This window comes from Neofelis nebulosa, chromosome 3 (genome assembly GCF_028018385.1).
Source record: "Neofelis nebulosa isolate mNeoNeb1 chromosome 3, mNeoNeb1.pri, whole genome shotgun sequence".
NCBI classification, from domain to species: domain Eukaryota; kingdom Metazoa; phylum Chordata; class Mammalia; order Carnivora; family Felidae; genus Neofelis; species Neofelis nebulosa.
The window spans coordinates 138,213,515-138,237,685 of NC_080784.1; the positions used below are offsets into that span (position 1 = coordinate 138,213,515).

The 24,171-nt window shown below is 38.0% G+C and overlaps 1 long non-coding RNA gene across 2 annotated transcripts in view; it reads right to left on the reverse strand.

Annotated features, from left to right (window-relative positions):
- The window catches only part of LOC131507367 (uncharacterized), a 61,329-nt gene that overhangs the window by 31,252 nt on the left and 5,906 nt on the right, over window positions 1–24,171 (reverse strand). For both annotated transcript variants that reach the window (XR_009259469.1, XR_009259470.1), the window contains exon 3: window positions 17,241–17,380. This is a non-coding gene — a long non-coding RNA (uncharacterized LOC131507367). The remainder of the gene's footprint in view (window positions 1–17,240; window positions 17,381–24,171) is intronic.

Here is a 24,171-nt window from a genome sequence, read left to right on the forward strand (position 1 = left end):
CGAGCACTGGGTGTTGTATGGAAGCCAATTGGACAATAAATTATATTAAAAAAATAAAATAATTAAAAAGTAAAATAAAATAAATAAATAACTGGTGCACACCCAAAATGGTTAAGAAAATGGTCCCCAAGTCCCAGCTTTCCATTTACTAGACTTGATGGGAGAAATTTTCACATAGGCTGTGAGAAAATTCCTCACTTTCAGTCGTCATCTCCATCTTTAATTCTCTTCCACAGCATCCCCTCATCCTCATGTGTTCTGACCAGATATAAAACGAGTCACAAGACAAGTATTGTTTATAAATGAAAACATCAAAGTTTCTTTTTAAGAAAGTAGAGCAGATTTAAGTATCACAATTTCATTTTAAAGCTGAAAAAACTGGCATCTGAGAGGTTAATGACTTGCCCTAGGTTACAAAGCTAGAAAGAAGTAAAGTTTTTATCATGAACCATCTCGTCATGACACAAGTGCCATGGGAGTGCTATGGTTCATCTATGGCACACATCAAACAGAGAATCATCAAGTTATCAAGGCCCCACGGTGTTATTTTTCAGAGAGTAGATGAATTCACCTCTGTGCTATCATATTCAATCCTCCATTTTTAAATCCAGAGATTGCAATTACATATTAAAATGTCATGGTCATACACCTTAGGCATTGGAAATTACCAGGCATTGGAAACTACCTTACAAGGCTTGTGGCTCACAGGGGTGATATGGAAGGTCTCTAGAAGAAAAAATACTTACAAATCTGTGCTGTATAAGAACTTTTCACCATGTTCTACAAAAGGCAGTGAAAATGAGTGTGTAACTGCTCTGATATTGCCTATACCACTTTTTAGTGTCCTCTAAGTTTCTTGTTGAAACTTAGATATTCCTTCTTAAGAAACTTACTTTGTGTCACAGCCAATAAATGGGAAATCATAAACAAATGTTTAAATATGACAATCAACTTCTGGACTAAACAAAATAACACCTATTTCTGAATAGAAACAACTGTTTTAAATTGGTAAGAAATACCATGTAATACATTTATTTATTCAATGTAAGCTAGTTGACTTAGCCAGAGGTCTCGGAACAAACATAAATGTTTTCTATCTGTCTGAATTTTGCCGATTTCCCTCACTAAAATCTTTTTCTTCTTAATTAAATCCAAAGCTTTATGAGCCTAATTGGCCCAGAGAGATATAAACCCCCAGAACATATTTAAAATAGAGCCAAGAGTCACTTACAGTTTGCCTCTCTCTGGAACTCTTAAGTATAGAAAACAAACTGAGGGTTGCTGGAGGGGAGGGGAGGTAGGGTGGATAGGTTAAATGGGTGATAGTCATTAAGGAGGGCATTTTTCCGGATGAGCACTGGGTGCCATATGTAAGATGAATCACTGGGTTTTGGGATGAGCACTGGGTGTTGTATGGAAACCAATTTGACAGTAAATTTCATATATTAAAAAATAAATAAATAAATAAATAAATAAATAAAAAATAAAAAAAAAAAAAAAAAAAAAAGATGAATCACTGGGTTCTACTCCTGAAGCCATTACTACACGTTATGTTAACTAACTTGAATTTAAATTAAAAAGTTTTTAAAAATAGAGCCAGGAGATGATCCAATCCAACTCCTTTATTTTGTACATGGAAAATACGAGGTCCAGAAAAGCGATACGGCCAGGTTTACAGATTGAAAAGCGATTGGCCAGTCCAAAAGTTTTCTATTATGAATGTAATCTAACTAATCCAGAAACCATCCTTGTTTGATTTGTAACTCTCTAGACCGACCCTGATAAACATTAGTTTTAGAAAATAATTCTTTGTAAAGATCAATGTTCAAACATAAACATATTCATATTGTTTCCTCTTTGACTTGCTGCTAACTATATGGACATTGCTACTGACAACTCTGAAGAAACTGGGAAACCAAATTGAAAACATCCTCACAATTCTAACATCTACTAGATGTTGTCAGGGAATCCTGCCAGCTTGATTCCAATTGCATTTATGTCATTTCTAATAGCAAAAATCTCAGGTCCTGGAGGTAAGTCTGACTGTCCTTACTACCTGAGCGACCCTAGGCCAGTTACATAACTTCTCTGTTCATCAGTTTCTTCATATTAAATGGACATAATAATAACACTTGCTCTATAGGTTATTATGTACATGTAAATACATAGAACAGTGCCTAGGGACATACATTTTAGCTATTATCTTTGTCATATGGTAATATGATGATGATGATAATCGTGCATTGCTGCAAATATAAAAAAGAGACAATGAGTAAGATTTATTTATCCATCCTTAATTAGTCATTAATAAATTTCATTTTATTATTTTTAAAAATTATTTTCAAAATTGATTTTGTCTTAAGTTCATCTAGGTATGTTATCTCCACTTGTAAATCCTAAACTCTATGCCTTAGATATCTTTGTGTGTGTGTGTGTGTGTGTGTGTGTATGTATATATATTGGTGCCTGGCATCTTGCCTTATATATATCAGCTGCTCAATAGACATTTGTTGAATTAATGAATTAAGGTTTAAATAAACCAAGCTCAAAGGAAAAAGAGATTGCTGCCCACCCCCTTCCCCCAACACACATCAACCCTACCCAATTTATTGGAAGGCACCCAAATCACTGATGAAACATTTGGCTCAAGTCTTCAAAATAGTACACAAATAGATAAATGGTCTTTTTTTTTTCTTATAGCTTTTAATATCCTGTTCTTTATAAATGACTTTCAGACTCATTTTATATTATGGTTATCTTTTGAAAATGTATTATATCCTAATAGCCAAGCCTCTTTCCCTACCTCCAACCCTAGCTTTTTGGTTTGGTGCTGATTTTTTACTTTGAGACATTAATTTAAGTATTCTGCTTGTCAGTGGATGAGTGAATGAATTATTCATTTTATTATGAAACATAAATTTTAAAGAACAGCATTATAACTTCTTTTTATATGCCAAAAATAATAGATCATTCCAGAAGCCATTATGGCACCCTTTATCTAACAGAGGGTGCACTTTTGAAAGCTGTGCCAAACTAATATGTTTTAGTATAACTACAACTATGAAACCTTAAAAGAAGCCAGCTCAGTTTAGTATCTAAATAAAAATATAAGCCATGGCTAAAATCATATATAAGTCAATATTGGAATTTCCTGATTACTATTACCATTACCAGAACAAATGATTAAGGCAAAGGCCAATATGGCAAACACTGCCTCCTATCTATAATGATAACCCTCACTTCCCTTATCAAAATGTTATCTTCATGCATATGTGACAGATATAAACTAACAAACAGGGATGACATCAAACAAACTTAGTTGCAATTTATTTTAACCGAAGCCCCTACCATACTCTGTACATATGTATAAGCATGCATAACTAAGCTGAATTGTACTACTATATTAGGCATTCCATCTAATGTTTCTGATTTTTAAGGTCACTGTTAGGCATTAATATTTCAAAGATGTGTCTGAATAGCCAAGCATTTATAACACGTTATAGTAATAATTGGTTTTCCCTATATGCTAGAGCCTCTGCTCAACATAATGACAAAAGTGACCTTTTATATGTTATAAATTTGTGTCTACATCCTACCTTTTCCAAAGTTATCTCATTACTTGTAAGAGCCATAGGGCTTAGCTGATTGGCACCCTGTTAGACCCAACAGATTATACACATATTACTTTCTGGCCTATCTTTATTTTAAAATATTAATAAAAAGTAACATGAAAGATAATCATAACAGACTAAGAAACAGTCATTACAATGGAGGAGATAGATTTACTCAATGATAGAGAAGTGAATGGACCTAGGCAGTTAAGACTACTCAGGAGCATGAAAAGCCATACTGATTATTTTAATTTCCTAAACTCTTTAGTGTTCTGAAAGGCTCTTTAAAACTTCATATTCTTTCACATTTGTCTGTCGCTATTATCTTGTCCAAAGCTCTCACTCACCTTCACGCTACCCAGAAAGACCGCTAGCATCAAACTGGCAAGATTTAATCACACTTTATTGCTTCAGATAAAAACACTGCCACATTTTTTATCTTTTTATTAAATTTACAAACTTGGGCACCCACATTAGGGATCAAAAGGTGATTGCCCATTTCCTCTACTAGAATGCAACGTTATTCTTCTCATATAATAAAAAGCCCTTTCTTTTGATTTGGTAAAGAGAAACAAGACTTTTTCTCACTGAAGCAGGGCCCCAGAACTTTCCTTGAGATTATATTCAGGGATGATAATCTCTTTAACACCAATGGCAAAAAAAGGTGAATTTAAACATCTGGCTTTCACACTCGGATATATTACAAAAGCAAAATAATCACACGATGTTCCTGGAGCACAACAGTACTACTGATGATTCAAAAGTCAATTAGGAAAGTCTTAGAGTGCCCATGTATACACAGACACCTAACAGAAATTAGAGCTTTTCTTAACAAGCTTTCATTTTAGCCCATTTTAGATCTTAAAGAAGAGTGCTAGATGCACCTTCTCCAAGAAAAAATATTTTTTTCCCTAAAATGACAAGCAACTGCCACTTTGGAGATTGGGTAGCCTCATATGTTATGATTTGGCAACCCACGGATTCCAAAACTACTGGGAATATCATTTGACTATCCACCAGCACCGTTGCAGGCATTGGTGAGAAGAAAGCAAGTTATGGTTGTCTTTAAAATTCTATTTAGTAAGTATTAACAATTTTTTCTTAATCATAAGGAAATTATGAGTAGTAAAATGTAATTGCTATATTTCCCTATCATCCCTTAATAATAACCACCATTCATGGAGCCCATTAGATGTCAAGCACATTATACATATACACATCGGTGGGCATTACTGTATATACATATATATATATATATATATATATATATATATATATATATATAATTTAAACAAGAAAAAAAATTGTCTGAGGCCGCAGAAAGTTAGGTTATGTTAAAGTAATATTCAAACTTAGGCTTCTCTACCTCCAGGGCCAATGCCATTCTGTTTTATCATTTCCTTCTAATGAATCCAATATTAATTCAGCCTGAGATAGCTATTTAAGGTTAGTTGAACAGCTCATTATGTATAATTCACCAATGCCCCGACTTACTTCCAACATTTTATATATAATCCTGATATATAATTTAATAATAAGGTGTTTTTAATAAGTTATTTTATATATAAAATTTCAAAACTGCTAGCTATAAGTGCCACAAGAAAATGTTATATATTTTAGAATTGAATCCTAGCACATTCTCAACCTAAAAGCAACATATGTAGATAAGCTATTTTTACACTGTAAAGACAAAAATCTACAAAGAAATATAGTTCACTTATTTTATAAGCTGCTGCATGTGCATAATACACATCATGCTACCAAGTAAACTATCAGACAATGCATATTTTTGGAACTTTAGTTTTGTTGCCTTATTATAATTCTCTCTAGTAGGCAGATTTTTAGTAAACATATACACACTTATATTCAAGTGATTGTTGTTCTTCAACAATCTTAGAGGACCATTCATGAATATTCTTGCATACCAAATGATCTCTTGGGCTACTCTTTAACAATTATCTCCAGAGCTGGTTAACTACAGACCCACCCTCCTGACTATAATTGTAACTGCTCTGGGACAGCAACAAACTCATCCCCCCAAACAGTAGTACCCTGTCTTATTCAATAGGCCCGGAATTTAAATATGTTTGGCTGATTTCAAGGAGTGAATCTTTCCTGCACAAGTAAAAATGTTCTACCACTCAGAATATTCAAAAGAATGTGTTTGGAAAAGGAAATCCAGGGCTATATTCATTGGAAACAGTGAGAAAAAAATATCATCTCAAAGCCACTTTCAAATTAGATATGAAATAAACTATCATTAATTTCTAGATGTTCTGCCATTATACTTAGAGCTTTAATAAACAAAAATCAAATGTGTATAGACTTTATGAACCCTAGACCTGGTTGGAGGAGGGGTGACCTAATAATAGATAATGTGCCTGGAAAACAGCAGCCCATGATTAGAAATTGTGGATAAGACAAGAGTTACCTGAGGTTGAGAATACAACCTTGACCTCTAGCTTGTCCTACTCAAATGAGTTTCACTGACCCTCAGCATATGGCTTTGATAAATCTAAATGCCAAGGAAGTCTAAACCCCCATGCTTATTCATGATTTGCAGCTTTGACCCTCATGATCACACTAATCCTCTGCACATAGTTCCCAGTTTTACACTTTACTATACTATTTTCTAGGACAGTAATGGTGAACCCCATGTAATATGCTTGCATTGTGCACTATACATCATAGGACCTCACACACTTTAGGTAATTACTTATTTAACACCCCCAACTTCCATGAGTGCAAAAACCAGGTCTGTCTGGCTTTCCATTATATCCCCAGTGCCTAGCAAGGTCCCTGGTGAATGGCAAATGACTATCAGAAGGAACAAAAAATGAAGGAAAGAGTGCAAGGAGTCAGTGATTTTGTTTCTTTGTAGAGTAAACCTCGACACATAGTGCAAGTGAATGTCTTTAAACAATACAATTTCTCTATCACTTTATCACTGATTATATTGTTTTAAGTATTTTGCTAATTTATTAAATATATATTTCACTGATTTTTTTTGCTTACTCTTATTCCGTCTTTTACAAAAAATGAAAACAAAGTCTCAATCACAATCCCTTTTATTGATAAGAAACTCATACATTTACACACACACACATTTTAAGTCTTCAAAAAAGAAAAGTCTGTCAGAAAATCTCATACGCTCTGGGGGAATAACACATTTCAACAAATCTTTTCACTCAATTAAGGATAATTACTTTGAAAGGGACGTCTGCCTTCATAAATAGATCTTAACACTAATGAACCCACAAGAAGGAATGAGGAATGCATTGTACTTGAAAAAGATCAAGAAGAATATGGTCACATTGAGAAACCACACTAAAAGTTTGTTAAATAGCCTGACCTAAAATGCTACGTGAACCCAAGCAAAGGAGCATTTGTAGTACTGTTTTTCTTTCTGCTTCTTGACCTGCCTTGATATCAGGTAACATGATAAAGCATCCTCCTATAAAGGAATAGGTGAACACTGTATCTCCTTCATATGGATGGAGCAGATATCGCTCATCTCCAGCTATGGTTGCCACAAAATTTAGGCATCCTTTTTCTTGCTAGAGCATCTCTTACCAAGAGAACCAGAAATAAGACTGTTATGAAAATCTCTTAATGTTTTAGTGTTGGTAAGTAAGAAACCTCAGTTTTTTGAACACTGGAGAAGACTTCTACTTCTGGTTAGGACATTAGAAATTCACAAGACACCCTTGTTCCTACCCTAATAACTAGAACAAGATGGCTAAGCGATAAAATCACGTTTTTTGTTTTTTTCTTTAACTCCCTGGGGAGTGGAGAACACTAAGAAACCTAAATAGGATGAGTTCTTCCTAGAACAAAGGACAAGCACAGCTACTTTCATCCCTGATAAGGTAGCAGGAAAAGGAGCTACCTACCATAGACAGCAGTAAGGAGAAACAAGTCAAAATTTTCACAAACTCTTAATAGTTGTATATGGGTTAGGATTACGGATTAGATTTCCAAGGAGCTCCAGTCACAGAACAAGTCTGCACCCCCCATCCCCCCACCCCACTCTGTGTCTTCAGCAAGGGCGTGCAAGTATTACAATGAATACTGTGGTGGAGTGAGAGAAGTAAGACAGGTTGCCGGAAACATGCAGACCTTTCCCAAGCACCACAGGGCAAATCACTGAGACTGGGGCCGGGAGAGGAATGCCAAAAAAAGTACCTTTGAAGACCTTTGAGGTCTTCATCCTTCACTGGCTCTTAGAAGCAGATCTCCAAAGATGGGGTCAGATCAGCAATGGGTTGAGAGACTTCCCAGAGAGGCAAAAGCTGAGCCTGGGCCCCGTGGAAATGGCATATGGCTTAGCACACATATGTATGGGTCGGGGTCCCAAAAGAAGGGAGTGAGAAAAAATGTCCTCGAACTTCCCAAATTTGATGAGAAAGATGAAAGCAAATAAAGATATTTTTAGACAAAAAAAAATAGACAAACCAAAAACACCTACTGTGAATGTCAAATAAAATACCTACAGGCCGGTAATGACTACCAGTTTTCAGAAATTTCCTCTAAACCAAATAGTGTCTATAATTCTCAAAATAGCTAAATACCAATCCTGTCACACTAATCAGCAAGCAGCCAATAAACAATTTAGCTCAAATTTACTAGTGTCATCTTCAAATAAGATGATCTGGAGACAAGATAACCTTAGTGTCTGGAGATGAGAAGCAGTCCTAAAGCATGAATAGACTGACAATTCTTTGATGGAAGGGTCCCTGCTTCTTTGATCTTTAAAGCCCCAGTCGCTGGGGCACAGAAGTTCCAAAAAAATATTTACTGATCAGAAGAATGAAACATATTTTATGAGCATTATGGAGTCAATAAATTAACAAAATGCTGCTCAGTTGATCTTGCTTCATTCATATTTTTATTTTTTTATAACCTCTGTCACACTTACAGAAAAGCATATACCAAGACACAATTACATTGGTTACAATGTCAACGGGACATGGTGTCACTTCTTATCAATTTAACGTCATTATATAGACTTAGGGTAGTCACACACTGCTGATGCTTTGGGGAGTGTAAGCAACACTTTCCAACATTTAGTTTCTAAACAAGTTTACAAGGGCAATGTCTATTTGTAAAATTAGAAAGTGAGTTGAAAGTATTATTTATTTTTAGCTAGAAATGATACAGAGTGTCCAACAACCAGAAAATCAAACTCCTAAAGACAGGACACTGACAGGAGAGCATACTTTACTGAAGGCTCCTTTAAGGCACCCACAACCCCATGTATATTTCAGCCAAGTAGAGGACAGCCCAGATGCATTGTGGGATGGCAAAACTTAACTTGTGTTTTAATTAACAGAACACTATAAAGCTTTCTCAGAAACAACTATAAAATATAAATAAATTGTAGTTTGTGTAAAACTTGTGAAGATAATTTTTTTGCCCATGCAGTTGAAAATCTAGCTCAATATTTATAGTATTTATGGCAATTATATCTGCTCTGTCTGATTTAGCAACAAATAGAATAAAAACTCTAGGAACACTCTATTGCAAAGATGTTGTCATAAATAGGTCAAGCCTTAAACATTTTTACACTAACTTTAAAAACAAAACAGGGAATTAAATGAAGCAAAGAAAAATCAACCTACAATACCATTGTGAATGTGGTGTTTGTTAATCCTCCTATAAGATGAATCTTTTATAATCCTCAGAGAAAATACCATGGTAAAAATCAATGTCAAAACTTGTCGAACAGAATTTCTAAGATTCTAAAAGTCCTCCTAAGAGAAAAAAAAATAGGCATACATTTTTACTACATAGAATATTTACTAGAAAACATCAAAACAAATAAAGCTGAGCACTGTTGACAAGGATGGAGAGGAAGAGAGCATCACTGTAAAGTAAAAGCCAGAATTACAGAAAAGATCACAGAGTTCTATGGCTTGGAGTCGCTATAATCTGTAAAACGTGAGCTCCACCGATTGCGTGAATAAGACTACAGAAGGAAAATTATGTCTGGCACCTAGGGGTGGCATTGGAAAACTACAAATCAGCATATTTCTATCAGAAGCTCACGGAACTGGCTTTACTGAGAACATGTTCTCTGAGCACAGTCATTCTTAGGGGGTTGCTCCAGACCCTTTTCTAGGGTGATGGAGGGGCTGCACTTTGGAGGTTTTGTGCTTCCATTTGGAGGGTAGTTACGGAAGTGTTCAAGTGGGCTGCCCTGAGTCCTGTTCCTCCCTAGAGAGGAGTCTGCTCAGAGAACAAATTGAACCCCCGTTCCAAGGTACCCCTTGGAAGCAGCCAGGCATTCCTCCCAAGTAATGCCAATCAAATGGCCACCCTCTGCCCACTGGTTCTAACTCCAGCTTTGGGGAAAAGTTTCCTTCCAACCTTCCAGAAGGCTGCATGCTACATTTAAGCTATCCTGTCTCTGGTCCATTTACCTTTCCACTCCAGAAAAATACCCTCTGAAACCCTCTCCAGTACCTGTAGAAAGAAAGCAGTCAGCACCCCAACTGTAGTGTTTGTTTCCTTCACATAGTGGTTTTAGTTTAGACAGGAGCATCACCTGCTGCTCTTACTGGTTGTTGGCAAGGACTGCTCTGTCTCCTAGTCTTCCGGTCCCACCTCTGCCTGTATAGCAGTTTTACCTTCTTGTTACATTCATTAGGGAACAAAAATTAAAACCGGTCTCTATTACATTGTATCATAAAAATGAAAGCATAGTGGGGCGCCTGGGTGGCTCCATTGGTTAAGCATCTGACTTCGGCTCAGGTCATGATCTCACAATTCGTGAGTTTGAGCCCCGCATTGGGCTCTGAGCTGACAGCTCGGAGCCTGGAGCCTGCTTCAGATTCTGTTGTCTCCCTCTCTCTCTGTCCCTCCCCCACTCACTCTCCATCTCTCTCCCTCTCTCTAAAATAAATAAACATTAAAAAAATTTAAAAAAAATGAAAGCATAGTATGAGGAGATAAATTACTAGTAGTTGGAGACAAGTTGACAGAATTGTTAATACTAGATTTTTTTTTCAACGTTTTTTTTTTTTATTTTTTTTATTTTTGGGACAGAGAGAGACAGAGCATGAACGGGGGAGGGGCAGAGAGGGAGGGAGACACAGAATCGGAAACAGGCTCCAGGCTCCAAGCCATCAGCCCAGAGCCTGACGCGGGGCTCGAACTCACGGACCGCGAGATCGTGACCTGGCTGAAGTCGGACGCTTAACCGACTGCGCCACCCAGGCGCCCCTGTTAATACTAGATTTTTAAAAATTTTCAACCAAATTGACATTATTTATAATGTGAGGGAAGAAGTTATTTTGTTCCATCACAGAATCTGAGTTACTTCTAAATTAGTGGAGTGAACTCTAAATGAGAAGAATCTGAGCTAAAGAAACTTCATTTTTGCCATTTATCACAAGAATATTCTCACCCCTGTCCATAGGACTGGATCAATCACCAGAGCTAATCAAGTGTAGGAATGTTTTATCTGCATATTACATGTAGTTAATACAAAATCAACTCTCGTGAAATATTTGGGGGAATAATGTCCATAATTCAACTTTATATCCTAAAATTACTGACAAATTTTAATTTTTTTAACATTTATTCATTTTTGAGATTCAGGGAAAGACAGAGCATGAGTGGGTGAGGGGCAGAGAGAGAGGGAGACACAGAATCCGAAGCAAGGTCCAGGCTCCAAGCTGTCAGCACAGAGCCCAATGTGGAGCTTGAACCCACGAACTGCAAGATCATGACCTGAGCCAAAGTGGGACGCTTAACCAACCGAGCCACTCAGGTGCCCCTAAAATTACTGACACATTTTAAATAGAGCCTTGAGTATTGAACACTGTGCAAATGAAGATGGTGTTGAAGAAAATTGTAGAAAAAGCTTTGGCTGTATGATCTTGAGTGAGTCATTTATCTATTTTGGGTCAGAATATCCTCATATGTAAAATGAAAGGGTCAGACTAGATTATCTCAAAGACTGTTTTTTAAATCTTCTTCTTCTTCAACACTTATTTGGACTCTTGTCTTCAGTCCTCCTCTTCATGCTTGTTGACACATGACGATGAGATTATACACAGAGCAGTGCAGTTCCTTACTCTCCACGTCAGGTTTTAGCTTCTGCCACAGTCTTTTTTCTGTTCATTCCAAAACATTTCCCCTATTCTCTAATGTGGGTGTTGACATGTAATGTTGCAGATGCCCAGCGTGTCAGACCTCCCCTGTCAAGGTCACTCACTACCACTGCCGGGAACTGGTTGCCTCGTTGGAAAGCTGCAGAATCTCTCTTCAAAAGTCAGGAAAGACCCAGCACTCTCCCCGATGTCCAAGGCACCAAGGAAAAGGTGATGGGAGCTCTGCATGCAGCTGGTGAATATCTCCAAGATCTGCTCTGGCAGCTGGTTCCTGTGCATATATTAGAGCTGCATGGAGCAAAGACTGCTGTGAGTGGTGACCACAGAGGGACAGGTTTCAGTCTCCCTCAACACGGTGAGCTGTGTCCATTTTCTCGGTACATGCTGTTTTCTGCCTTCGAATAAATACTAGTATGACCTGCAAAAAGTTTCAGGCGCGCCTGGGTGGTTCAGTCAGTTAAGTGTACAACTCTCGATTTGGGTGAGGGTCATGATTTCATGGTTTGTGGGTTGGAGCCCCGCATCAGATTCCGCACTGACAGTGTGGGGCCTGCTTGAGATTTTCTCTCTCCCCCTCTCTCTGTCCCTACCCTCCTCCTCTCTAAATAAATAAATAAATAAATAAATAAAAATTTGAAAAAGTTTCAAACTATGGTTCTTTTCAATTGAAGGGGAGAATGAAAAATTCTCACATTATAGCCTCATAGGCACTTATGGCAGTAGGCTTTGGAAATAATATTAATGACCACCTAAATAGTTTTGCTATATCCTCTATTCATTTATCAACTCTACAAGTACTTTCCTGAATGTCTACCGGGTGTCAGGTCTTATAGTAGGCACTGGGGATACAGAGATACAATCTCTGCCTTTAGGGGTTCGCTATCCAGTGGGAAGACAAGCAGGTAAAGAGACAGAGGATGCAGAGAGATATACTCAAATAAATCTTGTCTATTAACTTGAAACTTGTCACCAGTTTTATGGGCTTACTAGTAAAAGGCCTCTGAACTGAAATGAACCAAGCAACAGTAAAAGATCATTACTGAATACACTGCTATGCTATTGATTAGCTCCTATTTGCCATACACATTAATGATGAAAAGCAACATGTAAGTGCTATGTATGAGTATTTTTACCATCGAGTTAATAACTTAACTGTGACATTTGGGTTATATGTCAAGCTTCAGGCAACATTCAAACTATCACTAAAATACAACAGCATGGTGTCATCAAATATAGCGATCCAAAGATGATAAAATTTTATGTATGTTTTTATGCGTTGCCTATGTACAAGTCAGCAAATCTCCAGCAGTAATTTGTAATAGACATAAATTGATATTAATATAATAGCTGTATATGTAAGGTAACGGTCCATTTTGTCTCAGTCCACAAAATGTATGATAATCATGAGATGGATAAAGTCTCCTATGGGAGCCAGGAACTTGGGTCAAATAGGCAGCTGACCCATGGGAATTCAGCAAGGAAGGAGCTAGGAGGAAAAAAATACCCTGATTTCACTCCTCTACCTCTCTCCTATTTCCAGCCATCACCCCATAGGCTGAATCCAAGAGGAAACTAGAGAGCTAGGTAGACATTGAGGGGGTCCATAAAAGCCAGCCTGCTGGGATGCAAAATAGGGTGGAGAAGGATAAGGTGTGGAGGGAAACATAGACAACACAGCAGTAGCGGAGAGGAATGTGGGCTGGATGCTAGCAGCACAAGGTAAGTGCCTATTCAACCCCATGCCCAAGGGTGTGAATTTTGAGACAGAAATCAGAAGGAGTATTACTGGTACTGCGCACCATGTTATAATAGTGACTAAAGGAGACTAAGCTAGGAAGATACTTAATTATGCACATAATGAAATACATATCCGAAACGATGTTAATAAATTGGAATGATAGGGTGAAATCAACAAAATAACATCTATTTGGGGAAAATAAATGTTACATTTTACATGCTACGAAATAATCAACCACCAAAAAAGAACAGAAGTAGATGCGACAAAAGCCTGAGACTTTTAACCGACCAGAAACACAATGGAAATCTTGACCTCAATCTGTGAAGAGAAATGCAGAATCAAAACCATGGAGAGGACCAGGTCTATTGTCAGAAAAAAAGTCAGAGGATAGGGACTGATAAAGATGGTGATGATCAGAAATACCCAAAAACAATCCAGCTGTAGCCTGTGAGCCCTGCTTCAGGCATTTGCCTCTACCAGAGAGGCTGATTTGGCTTTGTGTTAAGAATCAATTAGAGCTGTTGGTCATTCCACTTTTAGACACAGTTTGAATCATTTCTTTATGTAACTTCAATTTTTCCCAGGTGAGAAATTTGAGATATTTCAGAGGACTGGCAATATCCCAGTAATTTCCCATTTAAATCATATGCATAAAAAATATCTGACACAACTCATTTATCCTGAGACTCTTTTTTCTTTTCAATTTAAGATTTTATTTTTTTATTTTTTTTATTTTTTTAAATTTTTTTTTTTCAACGTTTTTAATTTATTTTTGGGACAGAGAGACAGAGCATGAACGGGGGAGGGGCAGAGAGAGAGGGAGACACAGAATCGGAAACAGGCTCCAGGCTCCGAGCCATCAGCCCAGAGCCTGACGCGGGGCTCAAACTCACGGACCGCGAGATCGTGACCTGGCTGAAGTCGGACGCTTAACCGACGGCGCCACCCAGGCGCCCCTCAATTTAAGATTTTAAAACGGAACATTCTAAAGTAGAGATTGACATGAAAAATGTTCTCACAGTTTCTTTAAACATGGGAGGGAAAAGAAAAGAAAGGTAACAACTTTGGGCATTCATTATGCACTGAATACTTTACATATATTACCGAATTGAATCCACAAAACTATCCCATAATGTTTACAAACTTATTTCCATTTTGTAGATGTAAAGAACCTTGGCTTACAGAGGCAAATTGAGTAACCTATCTGTAAATGGCAGGATTCAAACCCAGGAGGAATAATTATGTTGTTTTGATCTATGATGTTTCAAATTTTATTTTTCTTTGCAAATCTCCATTATAATTTTTGCTCTAATTAGCTTGCATGAACCGTAACTGGGAGACAAAACACAAAAGATATTCAGAAATGTTCAGTTGAGTAATAATAGTGGAGAATAGCAATGAAGCGCATAAGACGTTAAGCTGATCAGACCTCTCGTCAAGCTTGCATTTGTCAGTGCCAAGTTATTCCACTCCTATATCTGTATTTCCAATCCAGGTGTTTACAAAACTGGCTAACAGATCATATTGTATCATCTCTAGTCAAATGTGTTCACCCACCCCACACAGAATGTTCTAAATTGCTAAGTAATTCCTAAGAGGAAAGTGGGATGGTACTTAATGTAAGCCATATTAATGACTTATTATTTATGATCAGATATAAGCTATGCTGAATCTTTTTTGGATCACCAATGAAAAAAGATTGTGCTACATTACAATAGCTCAGATCGATTTGAAAAATATAATGCTTTTATGTTTTAAAGCTTTGGGGCAACATGAAAGCAATTGATAAGCCCATTATGAATCTCACACTTAAAATAATAATTTAAGAACTCCTACCAGACGATGCTTGGCCAACCCAATTCAAACATTTGAGGAAATAATACAACTGCATTTTTAAAGGGTGTGGTACCATTGCTTGAACTGCTTCAGATCTTGTGTTTTCTACTAGCTTGAATTTTGAGCCTCTTGGAGATACACAGTGACTCACTGAGGTGCAGTCAGAGTTCTCTGAAGCCCTAGGCTGGGGCATGAAAACAGTCTTCCTGCACAGGAAGTCAAATTCACTCCCGAAGGACACCAAGAATTTTCGCCAAGGGCAGCACTTAGCCCCAGCCCGACTGACTGGCTGCAATGCTTGTTTTCAGTCATCAAGATACAACATTTAGTTACTCTATTGTCGTGAACCTCTTGTGCCTTTGTGAGAGAATTATAGTCTGCCTTCCAACCACATGACCCAGAGCTTCAGTCACAAAGTTACTAATGTTGATCATCTGACAAATAACTAAACCACCCTGCTAAATGCCTTACAGGTGCCCATTCAGAAGATAGAGCCAAAACGAAGAGAGATGAGCAGCGGGTGCTCCCCACCTACTTCTCCCCCTTGCCATTCACGGCTCCTTGGCGTGCAAGAGGCAGCCCTCAGTCACTTAAGACTGTCTTGATGAGGGAGATACTCATGGTGTTTGACTTTATTACAGCCGAGCCAAATCAAATGCACAGGCACTGCTTCCTTAGATGTCTATATTTCACTTAAACTGGGATAAAGCAAAGAAACTGGAATATTGTCTCATCATGCATTCTAAATCAGCCAGGGTAGAAAATAATGGGGAGTTAATCAGATCACTGAAACTCTAATTCACTTGGTATTGATCGGGCAGATTCCTAATGGGACGGCAGACCAATTTCAAATTACAGTAAGCTGACTTGTCCTGGAATACCAATGACCAGGCTGGAGGATGAGCCAAGAGGACCGCGAGCTCTGCTCTCCTGATGCTACCGCCTGGCTGGCAGGCATGAATGCATAATCTGATGCGGCATTTAGCTAATTAATAGGGGATTGATGAAAGGTTTCGTTTTGAAAGCAGCGATCTCACTTGGATAAACGTGGGACCAGAGCCCCATGGGCATGGGTAGTCAGGTCCTTGGAAGGTAGGTACACAATGAAAGCTAATGGAAAGTAATGCAATTAACTCAGGCTTTTAATTATATTAGTCAGTGACTTCATATGAGCCCACTGCATACAGAATGCACTCCTTAACTCACTGCTAGCACTTTTTGATTCATGTCTGAACTGAACTTAAACAGCAATTTGGAGAAATAGATGCAGGCGTATTTTATATTAGTTCATTTTCCCTGTGGCTAGCAGTTATTCTGGTACAGAAGAATAAAAAGGAGAAAAGGGGAGGAAGGAAGAAGAGGGGGAAAGGAGGCAATGGATAATAATGAACATTTTCTAAACAAGTTAGCTGGAAACTGGTTCTATTAAGATCGGTTGTTACCTTATACTTTCTTTTTTATTTAATTTTTAAAAATTTTATGTTTTTATTTTATTTTGAGAGAGAGACAGAGTGTGAGCAGGTAAGGGGCAGAGAGAGAGGGAGACACAGAATCTGAAGCACGCTCCAGGCTCTGAGCTGTTGGCACAGAGCCTGACGCGGGGCTCAAACCCACGGACTGTGGGATCATGACCTGAGCCGAAGCCGGATGCCCAATCGACTGAGCCACCCAGGTGCCCCTACTTTATACTTTCTTACACTTTCAGATTATTTGGCTTGGGTGTATGACCGTTGTATTTATATGTAGGGAGAACAGCCTAAAGACCTAACTGATTAATTTTCACATTTTAGAAACAACCTGCTATACTGTTAGGTAAAATACTCAAATGGATGAATTTGTTCTCATTAAAAATAACTTTTTGGCTTAGCTTCCTTCTTTGACCTGTGTGCATCTGTGTGTGGTGTGTGTGCTTGTGTGTGTGCACGCGCATGCAGGTACCTGCCAGGCACTTTCTCTTCCTGAAGTTGCAGAAATCAGAGCTCCAGGCAGACATATGATAGAGGGAACCTCTGGTGAACAGCTTCCATGCAGTGAGTCACAGACTCTAAACTAGATGCAGACTGATGGACCCCAGACTCCTTGCAAAGAAAACAAAGTTATCTTGTTTTGCCTTATTTTTCAGTCTCCCAACATATCCCTCAAGTAACTTGCTTTAGGAAGCGAAACCGGACTTTTGACAACCAGAGCTTTACTGCTTAACCAGAGCAAACTCTTGCTTTCTTATTGAAGGATTTTTCCAAGTATTGACTGAATGTCTTATTACCCCCATTTTACAGAAGAGAAAGCTGAGACACCAATTTTCCAAGTTCATGTATCTCACAAGCCAAGGAGCCTGTACACAAACCCATTCCAAAGTCCAGATCTGTTACCACTCTAACAACCTTGGCTCTAGGCTGAGTTACAGGAAGTGAATGAGGAGAAAAGGGGGAGCATGGACTGCTGTTAATGATAAATAGGGTAAATAAATATGGCCTGTTTTAAGTCACTCTGAACGTTTCAGACATACACTCCCCATGATAATATCACCTTGGTCAAATTCAGTCCTTATTTCTAACATAGGTGTCATGTAGGTACTCATTTCTGAAATAAACACAATTCCTGAGGGATTCGATAAGTAAATCATAGCATGTCGATATTGTGTAATATTAATTGCTGTTTAAATGATAAAATTATCGCCTATGTGATTATGTGGCGGTAATAAAAGATTCAAGAAGGCCAGGATCTTGGTCTCTGTTCTCTGGAGTTACACTTGCTCATGGGAGTCATTAAGTAAGCATTTATTGTGTCAAATAGGTGAGATATTTATATGCAATTATGTTAAGTAAAAAAATAAAATAAAATAATACGTGCAACCATTCATTGATTATAACTCTGAGTTTTCTGCACAGACTGAAATGTACGTGGAGTAGAGATTATCAAAGCATTGGTGGTTTCAGAGTAAATTTTAATAAAATATAATTAAAAAATTTAGATTGATTATGACCCTCAGCTCTTATTTTAAATGTACAATTTTAAAATTACAAATGCACAAGTTTCTATTATAGCAATGTCACATCTAGGTGCTATGACCTAAAGAAACTCTAACACACCTGTGTGACTCAACAACATTTTAGCTAAAACAAAACAAAACAAAACAAAACAAAAACAGTACCTAATAATCATCAGTAAGAGAATGATAAATAGTGATGTACAAAAGAGAATACTCTTCAGAAGTTGAAATAACTTGGGGCGCGTGGGTGGCTCAGTCTGTTGAGCGTCCAACTTCGGCTCAGGTCATGATCTCACAGTTTGTGAGTTGAAGCCCCACGTCGGGCTCTGTGCTGACAGCTCAGAGCCTGGGCCCTGCTTCAGATTCTGTGTCTCCCCCTCTCTCTGCCCCTCACATGCTCATGCTCTGTCTCTCAATAATAAATAAAAACATTATAAAAAATTTTTTAAATAAAAAAAAGAAGTTGAAAAAACTTAATTAGGTTTACATGAAGCAACATGAATATCAAAACCATGTTGATTTTTAAAAATCTACAAAGGTATACATACAGTACATAACATTTATGTAAAATTTTAAAATGCTCAAAGCAATACTATTTATTGTTTAAAGATAAGACATATGTAGCAAATGTTTTAAAAGATGGACAGTAAAGTTTTTTTAATGTGGTAAAATGTTAATACAGAGGTGTGAGCTCCCATGTGTCTATTTTATATTGTTCTCCATACTTTTTTGTGTATGTGAATTACATAATGTGTATAGCTGAATAATCTTAATGGGTGAACATTCAGTATTTTAATATAAATAAAATAATATTTTTGACTTGAACATTACCTTGCAAATCTTTAAAAAATTTATTGCCTTTCCAGATACTTTACTCACTTTTTTTGAGTATGCATTTAAAAATATCTGTGAGGAGAAGGGAAAGTCTTCTATTCTTTGATGGAAATTATACCTAGAGTAGTCCGTATGCTTTTGCACTGGCTTGTATAAATATAATATGTCTAATAGGACTGAATGAGGACACCAGAAGCAGTGATCACTAGAGAACCCAAGGTAGTGGACAGAAGTGAGAGCCAGAACCAAGAAGGTCAAATCAGTTTCCTAAGAACATATCACCTACATGAAAATCACTGGGATGATAATTAAAGAAATTCTTGGGCCTAACCCCCCATGTCTTTAATTATAAAATTAACCAGGGTAGAGCCCAAGAATCAGCATTTGTAATAAAAATTCTCCAAATGATTCCCATGCACACTGAAATTTGAGAACCACTGAGTTAAGTCAATTCAGTGGCTTCAGGGCATTTCTCTGAGGCACCTATGAACTGGTGGTTTCCCTTGAATTAAGAACCAAAACTCATTGAAAAGTCTAAGAAAATGTGTGAGCTTTTTGAATGAGGAAAGGGACAAATCTGCAAGCATTATGAAAATGAGAAAATAGAAGGCAAGCACAAAGCCTATAAAACTGATTTTAGGATGATACAGCCAACCAAAGACGATGCTCAGATGTTTGCCTGGAATAATAGATGGGGAAAGTCTGCTTATATTAAGGGTACTATTAGCATTACCAACAAGCTGCTGGATATACAGCTAACAAAATCAAAAGGACATTTTAACTGATGTAAAATGCCTAGCCCTATGCTTGGTTTACACTACCTAGCCAATACATTATGCTGTGGTGATGGCCAGTTGGTCAGGCCAAAGAAAAGGATGCTATGGAAGCTTAGCAAAAAAGACAAAAAGAAAAAAAAAAGTCTGGATCAGTGTAGGATGGTCTGAAACATAGGAGAAGAACTTCTAAAGAGAGACATGCAAAAGAACAAGGGCTTTCTTCAGCTCTCAGCTAATGAAATCCCGCAGAGGAGCAAGGAGGCATTAACATGGGCTGCAAGAATGGCTGAGAACATTAGAAGCCAAGCCCACAAGGGCCTTTATCACAGAGCAGAGCAGGTGAACTGAGTGGGTAGGAAAACTGGGATGCAGATCCTGAAAGGGACCGAAATGGCTCTGGAGTGGTACCAACCCACACCTCGCTAGGGCTACAACTGACATTCAACCTAGACAGGCAGATTTTGTAGACCATCAAGAGGCTTCCAACACCAGATGCTTCTGCAATTACAGCAAAGAAATCAAGTGTAGGACTGTAGACCGGGAACCAGTGCTAGGAAGGTTTTATAAGATTTAAAGATAAAGATATAAAGATTTAAGGATGCCGTGTTTTGTCCATGTTTGTTATTTTTGTACCTCTGTTTCTTCACAGTGATTAAAAGTAAAACCCTAAAAGGGGCACCTGGGTGGCTCAGTTGGTTAAGAATACAACTTTGGCTCAGGCCGTGATCTCACGGTTTGTGAGATCCAGCCCCACATCGGGCTCTGCACTGGCAGCACGGAGCCTGCTTCAGATTCTCTGTTTCCCTCTCTCTCTGCCCTTCCCCTGCTCACACTCTGTCTCTCTCAAAAATAAAAAACTAAGTATTTATAAAACAAAAACAAAAACACATACTTTACTCTATGGGATACCTTAGGGAAAATGAGTGTTTTTCCCCGCAACACAAAGGTTAGGAGAAGCTATTGTTGGAAGAATTCAATTGATCAAATAAAGACTTGCTTACAGAAATCAGACTGAAGAACTGAGGCTATAAGTTGTTGAAAGATAAACTGAGGCATATTAAAAATTGTTAAGAGTTTATCTGAGCAAAAATCAATTTGAATCAGGCAGCACCAAATGGGAACTGGTTGGGAGTGTTCCACCAACAGGAGCTGGGAGCAAGACTTTTATAGAGAAGAGATGGGAGTTAAGCACGGAAATTATTTGATTGACTATAGCCTAAGTGGTTGCATTATTTGGGAAAGCCGAGTTAGCTATTTGCGATTGGCTGTACTTAGGTTTCAATTTCTTAACTTTGAGGCATTTGGAGGCTTTGGTTTTGGCTTGGTTATGTAGACTGCTAAGGCATTAAAGCTACCTCAGTCTAGGGGTGCCTGAGTGGCTCAGTCAGTTAAGCCTCTGACTTCGGCTCAGGTCATGATCTTACGGTTTGTGGGTTCGAGCCCCACAATGGGCTCTGTGCTGACAGCTCAGAGCCTGGAGCCTGCTTCAGATTCTCCCTCTCTCTCTCTGCCCCTTCCCTGCACACACTCTCTCTCTCCCTCTCTCAAAAATAAATAAATGTTAAAAAAAATTAAAAACAAAAAACAAAAAAAGCCACCTCAGTCTAATGGCCTCTTTGTTTAATTAATTTAGCAATGTAAACCTAGAAACCCCTTTATAACTTTTGCTAAATGTACTCAACTAAGATGGTAAAGATAGTATAGTTTCAAATACATCAATTATTTTTTTAAGCTTAGATTATTAATTACTTATATTTATCCCAAATCCCTTTTTTCTTACCTTGAAACCCTCCAAGATCTCACTCCCAAATTACAATAAAATATTGAAAATTAGCTTTTGGTTTTTGTTTGTCTGCTGTAGCCTATATTCTTATACTGCTGGAGGGAGGCCTTCCAGCACCCTCTGCTCCACCTCCCCACCCCTCCACTCCCACCCCCTGCCTCTTAAACACTGTAGATCTTTACCTACTGTTCACAACACAGGCCCTAATGATTTTCTTAATTTTTTTCTTTGTTGTACAAATTATAGATTTAACAAAAAACAAACTCCTGGCTCAACTTTGAGGAAGAGCCTACAGTGACCACCCTCCTTGTTCTCCCAACCAATGCTCGATTCACTCACCCTTGAGTATATTGTACTTGAGATCCGTACAACTTTAGACTAATCTGTAAGTATTTACAATTTGCTTTTCCTGGGTGGTAGGCAATATTAGTAACATGATGTTCAAGCACCAAGAGAGAAATTCTAACTCAATGATTGCTGTAAATGTGTTTCAGTGAGACTTAGCATAATGTGACCACTTGAATAGGGAGTGACACCAGAAGAACGAGTTAAAGCAAGAGCCCCAGAGGACTATGAATTCTAATGCATTCCAATTCCTTATTTCAAGATCCTTCATGAGAAGAAAGAATCTAGAAGTAAATGCACATATACTGCAACGCCCTGGGTATCTCTCATGGGGGAGGGGGTAGAAGGAAAGATTACTGCATCACTTCCTGTCTTCTAAGTCTTTTTCCTGTTCCAGAAAATGGCTTTAACTTTTCAGCAGGATGAAGTTTTAATTGCCATGGTCTTTCTTTTTTTTTTAATTTTTTTTTTAACTTTTATTTATTTTTGAGATAGAGAGAGACAGAGTATGAACGGGGGAGGGGCAGAGAGAGAGGGAGGCACAGAATCGGAAGCAGGCTCCAGGCTCTGAGCCATCAGCCCAGAGCCCGACGCGGGGCTCGAACCCACGGACCGCGAGATCGTGACCTGAGCTGAAGTCGGTCACCTAACCGACTGCACCACCCAGGCGCCTCATGCCATGGGCTTTCTTAATCATGCTATATTCCATATCTCACCCATAATGGAAAGGGATTTTGTGAAAAAGAAAAACAATTTCTCCTCCATCTCTTTTCCTGCCTCTCTTTGTGAGGCAAAAATAGAACGATTACTGCTACATAGTATGTTTTTTTATGAGCATGAACCTATAAAACTGTCTTTTCACTTATTATAAAAGTATTTTTCTCCACTTGATTGCCTCTGACTTTTTATCCTTTTCCATTCTTCTATTGCAAGGGAATCCACTATATACTCTCAATGTCCCTCTGGTAAATACACTCTTTTACTGGGTCTACTGTGAGTTACTTCTCCTAGTGATTTGCCAAACTGGTTCTTTAGTTACATTCCCACATGTCCAGTGCCTCTTCCAAAATAAATTCTTTTAAAACATCTGAATATTTGCTGATAGTAATGTGCATTTTAACAGTACAAAAGAGATTTCACCAGCTGACACAGAAATTCTAGAGTAAACTATCAGGAAATGATATCAATAGGGCCAAGAATTCATTTTTTTAAAGAAATTGGACCCTGTCCATTAAAGATATAATGTAAAATGGTAAAAGGCAACAAAGTAGTGATAAAGGTAAGACTCATAGAACACACAGATGGCAAGAAAGGGACAAACTAACAGGCTTCAACTTGAACCCTAGGATTCAAGTCAGTGGATAAATTCCCTCCTCTGTCTTATATGTTCTGTGTTATTAAGGGAGCACTCAGGGTTTTATATTTTAATCTAGAATTCAAAGATCTTCAAGTGAATTCTGCCTCTGGTGAAGGCATCAGTATGTAATCTCATAATGTCCCAGAACCCCTGGATAGTAAGAACATAGCAGGAATGACTATTCAGGTTACTGTTGCCCAGTCTCTCTCTTCTAAAGTATGAATTACCAAGAAGAAACTCATCACCTGAATTCCTCTTTTATCAACCATGCCTACTAGAATAGTGTGTTTATCAAAATCCATACTCTCCAGGGAGGCAAACTTTAACGGATCCATGGCCATTAAACTCTGAAGATTTTGAAATCGTGGCAACATATTGTATTAGTCAGCACAAGCTATGTCATACTATAGTAACAAGTAACTCCCCCAATCTCATTAGAGTAACACAACAGAAGTTCATTATTTTGCTTGTGCTACATGTCTAAGGCAGTTTGGTAAACTACATCCTAAGCAGTCATAGAGTGTCCCTGGATGAGACAAGAAGATGGCTCCATCTTCTTGTGACATTGCCATCTCAACATGTGGCTTCCTGTATTTCTGAGGCAGAAAGCAAGAGAACCAGACAGTCATGCAGAGGACTTTTTCCTGTGCACATGTCAATTCTGCCACCAATTCACTGAAGTGAACCAGCTACAAGGCCCTACCTAACTGCAAAGGACCCGAGGAGGGTAGATTTCTGAGTACCCATAAAAGACTAATCATTCTACCATCTGTGTATGGTATGTT